We start from the raw sequence: 8981 nt of genomic DNA, 5'->3' as shown, positions 1-8981 counted from the left end.
GGTTTAACTCATCTGCTGAGATGTTTTTTTGGGGTGTGGCCACTGAGCCATGCTACAGCTTTTTGGAGCCACAGGTAAGAATTGGGTAAAGGTGGACACCAAAGGTGAATGAACATACCTGAAAAGGGCTCAGGAAGCCCTCACATTAGAGGTGCTAGTCTTCCCTGAAGACCCCATTCACCGCTATAGAATGAGATAAAGAATTTTGGAAAGAACCAATATGGGAACTTTTTTGTCTTGACTATCAAATCAAATCCAATAAACATTTATGAAGTGCCTACTATGAGCCTGGGGATACAATTAATAAAAAGAAACACAGTCTTGCCCTCAAGGAGCTTGCAATCTAAGGGAGGAGTCAATACCCAAAAGGAGACGGGAAAATGAGGGGTGAGGGGGAAATACCTAGTACTGGTGCATCTTGTCCTGTGGAGTTGAAACCAGGCAGAGCAGCAGATGCAAAGTGGAATGACTGTGTATATCTGTTACCAGGGTTTTGTGGTGGTGGTGGTGTTGTTTTAAGGGCTGGGGAGTGGGTTAGGAGAGAGAGAAAACATGTTTTTTAGTTGGAAAAAATGTAAAGGGATAAGTAAAATCAGAATTTCAGAGGGTACAATGGAAAAAAGACAAGATAAAACTTATAAGAGTCTGGAGAGTGGCATAGGAATGAGAATGAGAAGAAGCAGCTATGTTAAAGTGGAGGGAACACTGAACTTACTGTCATAGAGCCCGATTTCAAATCCTGCCACTATCACTATGTAACTTTGGGCAAGCAGGTAAGAACCTACTAAGTCTGTATTGAGTGAGTGGTTGATTGAAATCATCAAATTTCTTTGGGCCTCAGTGTCTCCATTTGGAAAATCAGAGAGGTCAACAAGGTGACCTCAAAGCCAGCTTAAACTTCTGTGGTCTAGGTAGCAGGTGAAAGAGATTTTATTTATTTGTTTGTTTGTTCGGTTCATTCATTCATTCATTCATTCATTCATTGGTTGTTTGTTTGTTTTGCTGGATGGGCCAAATGACAGTAATCAGAAGAAGAAAAAGGTGGGGATTGAATCTCACTATGGTAGGGGCATCATGATAGTTCTCATTTATATACATACCCTTAGGATGAAAAGTGTTTTCCTCACATGGGTCTCCCATGCAGGGAGGTAAGGCAAGTATTATCTTCTCTCCTTTTAGAAATAAGAAAAGTGAGTACAGCACAATGAATTTGGAGTCATGAGGCCTGAGTTCCAACATTGGTTCTGTCATTTATTACTTGTACTTCCTTGAGAAAATCACTCAGCTTCCCTGGTCCTTTATTTCCTTGTCTGTAAAATGAGGGAAATGGAGTAGATGGCCTCTCAGTTTCTTTCCATCGTAAGCTCTATAATCCTGTGACATTGAGAGAGCTCACATGACTTTCCAAATATCATCCACACAGTATATCTTAAAGCCAGGATTCAAACCCAAGTTTTCTTATTTAAAATACAGCAGGCTTTCCACCCCACCCCAGCTGCCTTGCCAAGAAGGTTGAAACTTAAAAGAAGAAATCAGCATCATTATCTTTAGTCATAGGGTGGTGTGATGGAGGCTTACAGGTAGCTTTCCCTGATGATTCAACAGGCACAGTTGCAGTTGGCAAGGGCCAGTGGGTATGGGACCTGAGGGAGAGTGGTGTAGAAAGAGACCTTCTCCTCACCTCTCTCTCACACATGGCAGATGAAGTCTGCAGGAAGAGCTAAAAGTAAAACCAAATGTGGAATTCTAATGTGAAAATCAGTCATAAAAACCAACCGTATGTCACAGGAGTTAGAGAAATCAAACCCTACCTTCACTTGCAAAATGTTCCTCTTAAACTAAAACTGCTGTTCTGTCTCTTTTCTAAATCATGAGGCCCCAAAGGAAGGCACTGGGCTTTTTACTTCTTCACTGTCTTCTTCCTTTCTCCTCCCCCAGCAGCTAGAATATAATTAGGAAGACCATAGTGCTCAGTAAAGGATTTCCTGATTAAAGTATTCAAATTCCTGAGTAGAAGGACATAATATGAGAACTCTATTAATAATTTTGAGGAGACTGCAGCATTTTTGGGGGATGCTCTTCAATCCTTTAAGCATGTTCTAAGATAAAGCTTCTGATTTATTTTTGAGAAATGTTGAATAAATCTTAGCTTTCTACAAAATCCTCGCAATGGAGCAAAAGTTAAGCTTTTCTCCTTATGGAAAAGCATCCCCCAAGAGTCTCAAAAATTTTCATATGAAGGGACACATTTTTCTGTGAAATTACCAATATATGTTTAAAATACTTTTTCATTAATTAGAAAATATGTGAAAATGAACAGAGATGAAAAAATCAATTCTTTTCACTGAGTCAGTTTCTTTGTATCTATTTTATATAATTTTATTCCTTTAAAGCGTGCAACCTGCTATAATAACCACATTTTATCATCTTGTTTCATTATGAGGCCAAGAAATAAGAAATTAATGGAAAGGTCAACAAACTTTAACTCAGTTCTCTTTGCAAAAGAATCTTCAATTATTTAAATAGAAGATTTTCCTTTCCTGCTGTAATACTTACTCTCCTCTCTTCTCCTCCTTACTGTGGACTACAAATTACAACTGAGTTTTTATTTACTCTCATTCCATTATAGAGCTTAGCTCAATCTATATGAAAAAAGCCTTAGAGAAATAAATAAATGGGCATCAACTGTAATACCCCTTATTAAAAATTTCACTTTTTGTAGTTTGGTAGTACAGCTTTTATTTATTTTCCTCCTGTTACATTGCATACCTAAATATTATGGGACTCATAGAGAATGCAGGAATAACTTCTCTCCAACTCCTGATGTCAGATTTTAATCCGCTGTCTCCGTTTGGGCTCAGAGGCCTCAAGTTGGTGCCAGCTTTCACTGACATCAGCAGAACAGAACACAGTTGAGCATTTCAGAAAAATTCTACTAGGGATACTTCACTGCATTGGGAATCTTAGCACCTTCATTTTTTTTTTTAATTCAGAAAGTCAGAAGTATGAAAGATTGTTTAATGTCAATCAGTGCTTTCCAGAGAGCCTGAAATCTTTAGTGCTTCTATCAAGCTACTGCCTAACCTAATGATTCTAGGCTGAGAGTCATAAAGGTACCAGCTCCCCCAAAACACATTTCCTGAAGTTACACTGTCTCCACTAAAGCAATGCAGAGCACTGAGTAATTAATCAATGGATCTGAGCAATATAGATCAAAAACCAAATAAACAAGGCCCCTAAACTAGTAGCTCAATCTGAATAGTTAAGCTTGGCTATATGTGTAATTCGAGATAATTGCAATTCCTGACTATAGCATCATAGGCTTTGTAGCTGGAAGTGACCTTATAGATCTAGTCTACTACCTTTATTTTACAGATGGCAAAAATGGGGCCATGAGAAGTAAAATGACTAGATCAAAGTCATACAGGTAATCAACAATGGAGATTCAAATCCAAGACTCCTAATTAAAAATTCTCCTGAAATGGTTTCAGGGCTATTACCTGGAGTAAGTAACTTGACATGATATGATATGATTATGATATAAATTCACACATATATTTAACATATTTTAAATATATGTTAAATATTCTTACTTGCTACAGTATATATTTATATATTATTCAATTCAATTCAATTCAATAAACATTTATTAAGTGCCTACTATATGCCAGATCCTATTGAAATGCTGAAGTAAAATAAGAAAAAGAAAGACAATCTCTGCTCTTAAAGACCTGACAATCTAATAGAAGAAGACAACACACAAAAGAAAATTGTAAAGCAGAAGAGGCTCTGGAGGCACGAAGCTCCAATAAAAAACAAGCAGACCAGCTGATGGAAAATGGGAAGTTATCTTGGAAGTTCTGATCTGAGCCCTCTTTAAAGGAAGGCTTAGGGAAGAGTTTACTGCTCCAATCTCTAGCTGCCTATTCAAAGGGGAGAGGTCACTATGGCAGTTGAGAAGATGTTAAATATCAAAAACTGAGTCAGTCAACATGTTGATGAAAATTTGAATATCAGCTTATCCTGGGGGAAGCATGCTGATGGAAATGGAAAATATATTGATATATTATTTTTAAATGTGGTTTATATATTATTTAAATATATTATATATTTTAACACATTTATGTATTATTTTAAATATATATGCATGTATTGCTTATTATTTGAATGACTGAATATATACACACATATATGTAAATCTACATATATGTAAATATATGTGCATGTATGTAAATGCCTATTTCCCCCTAAAGGATAATTATAAAAACAAAATTCTATTTTTACAAAGCTAAGTGAAAATATGACATTATTGTCACTAGGCAGTGTCAGAGAATAAATCAGTGACCGCATCATATTTAAACATAATGGGATGATGGTATCAGATGGAAAGACCTAGAATAAATGAATCAGGAAGGGGGTGGAAGAGGGAGAATAGCAAGAAAAAAAAAAACAGGTTTACATTGAAATTTTAAAATAAAAATATAGGCTGGTGAAAACCAGTCTGAGTAGTGTGACCCTTGGCCCCTGGATATATGTATACTAAAGATAATAATCTGAATCTTTTAGCTTGTGGGTTATTTCCATTCCACAATGAGGTAACGCGATACAGCTTTATGGAGAAGTACATAAACCCATGCCAGGCATTATGCTCTCCTCCCTAGCCTCTTGCTGGATGGCACAGTTAGAATTAAGTTCCCTGTGTCCCTGACTCTCATTCCTCACTCCAGAACCAGCAGCAATTTAGAACAAGAAACCTCATTTTACTGATCCTGGCTAAGCCCCTGTAGATACCAGGGTAGTCTTCTATTGGTGTCATGCTGGCTTTTCATCTATAACTTTATATAAGTTTTGAACCCTGCGGGGTTCTGGATATTCAACCAGAATGTAAAAACCACTTCATGGTTGCCTTGACTAACATCACCTTGATTTCTAATGGCAGCCAACAGCAGCGCTTACCTACAGCATGAACTCATTTGTAAGAGCTCACAGAAAAGGATGGTGATAAGTTACGCTTCCTGAAAGAATTCGAAGTCAAAGAAGAAAACAAATTTAAGTGAACTCTGGTAAGAGAGCAAACTGAACAACATCATTTCAAGAAAAATTAAAGCTAAAACTGGCAACAGGCAAAAAAATAAAAAGTAAAGATTTTTTTTAAAAAATGTTTTTACCTTTTGTAAAGAGGCTTAAAACAAGCTAATTGTTGTTACAGGTTGTTACATTTCAAAGACAGTAGGACCATCATATTTGGACTTTGATATCACAAGCCCTAAGGTGCTACATGAAGGAAACAGAAAAGAGACTAAGTAAAATAAAGAGCAGAAAAGCAGACCAAGGATTAGACAAAGAGATTAATGCTACATATGACACAATTTTGAGAGCATTAGGAATTTGAATTTCTTTAGGAAGAATATTAGAGGCTTAAAGTTTTTTTGAAATTTATTGTTACCAAAAAAGGTGACAAAAATATTAATAACTGTGGTCACTTTCCCATCTCTGAAAATTTTATGAAAAACCTCATATCAATGAAAAGGATCCCTTGTTCAAACTTTAGGGATGAACAGGCAATAAATGGTAAGGGAGTGTTTAGAGAAGCAAGTTAATGATTGACTCATCCATCATAACAGATTTTACATTGAGTGGTCTAATTTATCTACATTTATGATTTCCAAAGTAGGGGCTAAGATACTCTAAGATTGTGTATGGTAAACCAATCAGAACTTAGAAATAGGGGTCACATGGTCCTCTCTCTATCATAGCCAATCATGGGATTTTCTTTTTCTTTTTTTTTTTTTTACCCAAACTTTGCACAACTCTTTTTAGCATTTGTTTTTGAAACTTTGGGTTCCAAATTCTCTCACTTCCTCCCTCCCCACCCACCCTCATTGAGAAGACAAGCAACTTGATACATGGGTAGTCATGCAAAATATTTCCATAGTAGTCATGTGAAAAACTATATTTCCCTTCATCCTATCCCACCCCCTGTTTATTCTATTCTCTCTTTTGACCCTGTCCCTCCTCAGAAGTGTTTGCTTCTGATTACCCCCTTCCCCAATCTGTCCTCCCTTCTATCATCCTCCTTTCCTATTCCCTTCCCCCCATCTTCCTATAGGGTAAGAGATTTCCATGCCCAATTGAGTATGTATGTTATTCCCTTCTTAAGCCAAATCTGATGAGAATAAGATTCACTCATTCCCTCTCACCTTCCTCACTTCCCCCCCACTGTAAAAGCTTTTTCTCATCTATGTGAGATAATTTACCCCATTCTACCTCTCCTTTTCTCCTTCTCCAAGTATAATCCTTTCTCACCCCTTAATTTTATTGTTTTGATATCACTCCTTTATCTTCAACTTATCCTGTACCCTCTATCTATATATCTATCTATCTATCTATCTATCTATCTATCTATCTATCTATCTATCTATCCATCCATATATTTTTCCTTCCAATTGCCCTAATACTGACAAAGGTCTCATGAATTTAAAATATCATCTTTCCATGTAGGAATGTAAACAGTTCAACTTTAATAAGTCTCTTATGATTTCTCCCTCCTGTTTACCTTTTCATACTTCTCTTGAGTCTTGTATTTGAAAGGCAAATTTTCTATTCAGCTCTGGTCTTTTCATCAAGAATGCTTGAAAGTCCTCTATTTCAATGAATTTCCATTTTTCCCCCTGAAGGATTATACTCAATTTTGCTGGGTAGGTGATTCTTGGTTGTAATCCTATCTCCTTTGCCCTGTGGAATATCAAATTCCAAGCCCTGTGGTCCCTTAATGTAGAAGCTGCTAAATCTTGTGTTATCCTGATTGTGTTTCACAATACTTGAATTGTTTCTTTCTGGATGCTTGCAATATTTTCTCCTTGACCTGGGAACTCTGGAATTTAACTGTAATATATTCCTGGCAGTTTTCCTTTTGGGATCTCGTTCAGGAGGTGATTGGTGGATTCTTTCAATTTCTATTTTACCCTCTAGTTCTAGAATATCAGGGCAGTTTTTCTTGATAATTTGTTTTTTAGGCAGTTAGGGTTAAGTGACTTGCCCAGAGTCACACAACTAGTAAATGTCAAGTGTTTGGTCTAAGGCCAGATTTGAACTCAGGTCCTCCTGACTTCAGGGCTGGTGTTCTATCTACTGTGCCACCTCGCTGCCCTGATAATTTCTCAAAAGATGATGTCTAGCCTCTTTTTTTGATCGTGGCTTTCAGATAGTCCAATAATTTTTAAATTATCTCTCCTGGATCTATTTTCTGTGAGCCGAGCTCTGGAAGCAGCCATCATCCCAGGGCTGCTCGAGGACTGGTGTTGGGCCAAGCTTCTCTCTCACTGTGGTCACAGACTTTTCCTAGTGACCTTCTAAGTTGTCTTTGGTGCTTGTGGGTTGAGAAGTCTGGAAACCACCACAGCTACCCATGATTAAGTCCCCTGAGGCCTACTTCAGGTTTGCTGAGGCCTGGTGTTTGCTGGCGCTGCCCACGCTGAACTGTGCTCCTCTACCAGCTCGGTGCAAGAGACCTTTTCTACTAACTTTCCAGATTGTCTTGGGTTGGAAATTTGTTTCAGTCTGTCTTTTTGTGGGTTCTGCTCCTCTAGAATTTGTTTAGAGCCATTTTTTACAGTTATTTGGAGGGGTTTGGCACTGCTTTTACTCTGCCATCTTGGCTCCCAATGCTGAGATTTACATCAACACAAGGACAGTGTGACTTTCACCTATTATGTTTCAACTTTCCCCTACTCTGCCTCCTCCTATCATTGACCTCCCATGTTTATATGAGGTGTTGGCCTCTCAGATGAGTTATAATCTAATAGGGACTCAGACACCAGTGAGAGTTATGCAGACAATATTTCACTCCCCATTTCAGAGTCCTCATGCCCTGATTCCCAAGATCACCTTATTGCTAATGCATGTCTTGCTCAGTGGGTGATCTCTGCTCACTGGGGCAGTGCCTGTCAAGTTAGACCACACTTACCACACCTATTTACTTTTTGGATGGGAAAGAGTGCATAACGCAACCTAAAGAGGTATGAATTGGTTGTGATCTACTTATCTTTACCCTAATTCCATGTCTCTTTCTAAAGCTCAAGGCTAACCATGTCAATTCCTTATTTAATCAACTCTAGTGGCTCCCAATTATCTCGCTGGGATCAAACCTTATTTCATCTTTATGCTATCCTTTTTAATGGTGCATGTGTATGTAGGTAAGTTTTGTAATGTGTATTAATTATTTGTACAGGAACATATGTATTATGAATATATGTTCAGATTTTTTTTTAACTCATAGGTGCATGAGAAAAAAATGGAGACCACTGGCCTACCTGAGAATTTTTATTTCTCAGCATCATTTATCTTCTGGCTTACTTTGTGACAAGCAGAGCTTAGACTAGTCTTTTAACATGGGCTTATTTTACTTTTAATTTTGCTGAAACAATGGGGTGAGGTGAGAAAATATGTCACTCTTTTGCTTTGAGTCAGGAGTCTTTGTTGGTTTGTATAGCTACCATAATGCAGTTGAAACAGTTTCTTCTAATGCTTAATTATAGATGCACCAGCAGGTTTTTTTTTCTTGACAATTCCACCTTTTATTTTAATGGATTATCTTTTCTCATTTAAACACATGCAAGGGATAAAAATGATTAAAAAAGCTGAACCTCTGTACATCGAGCAGACTTCTTTTCATGCTTAGCATTTCCCTTTGAAGAACGCCCCATACCATGTTGGGGTTGAAATAAATGACAATATTTATTAAGCCACAAAAGAGCTTAGGCAGCTTTGTTATTATGGATGGGGGAAAATATGAAAAAAAGGCAAAGTTAGCGGAAAAAAAATCTTTAAAGTAAGCAAAAACTCTGTGTCAGTCAGAGACATTAAAGCTGGCTGTTTTGAAACTCCAACTGCTAAGCCTTGGGCATGAAACAAGAAAGTGATGAGGTCGGCTGAATGTACCACACACATTTGCTAATGGTTAGCACCTTCCCTAAAGTTAA

The sequence above is a fragment of the Phascolarctos cinereus genome, unplaced genomic scaffold, assembly GCF_003287225.1.
Source record: "Phascolarctos cinereus isolate Bilbo 61053 unplaced genomic scaffold, phaCin_HiC Scaffold_9;HRSCAF=440, whole genome shotgun sequence".
In the NCBI taxonomy this organism is placed as follows: domain Eukaryota; kingdom Metazoa; phylum Chordata; class Mammalia; order Diprotodontia; family Phascolarctidae; genus Phascolarctos; species Phascolarctos cinereus.
The sequence above is the reverse complement of the archived record's forward strand: the minus strand, read 5'-3'. Positions refer to the sequence as shown.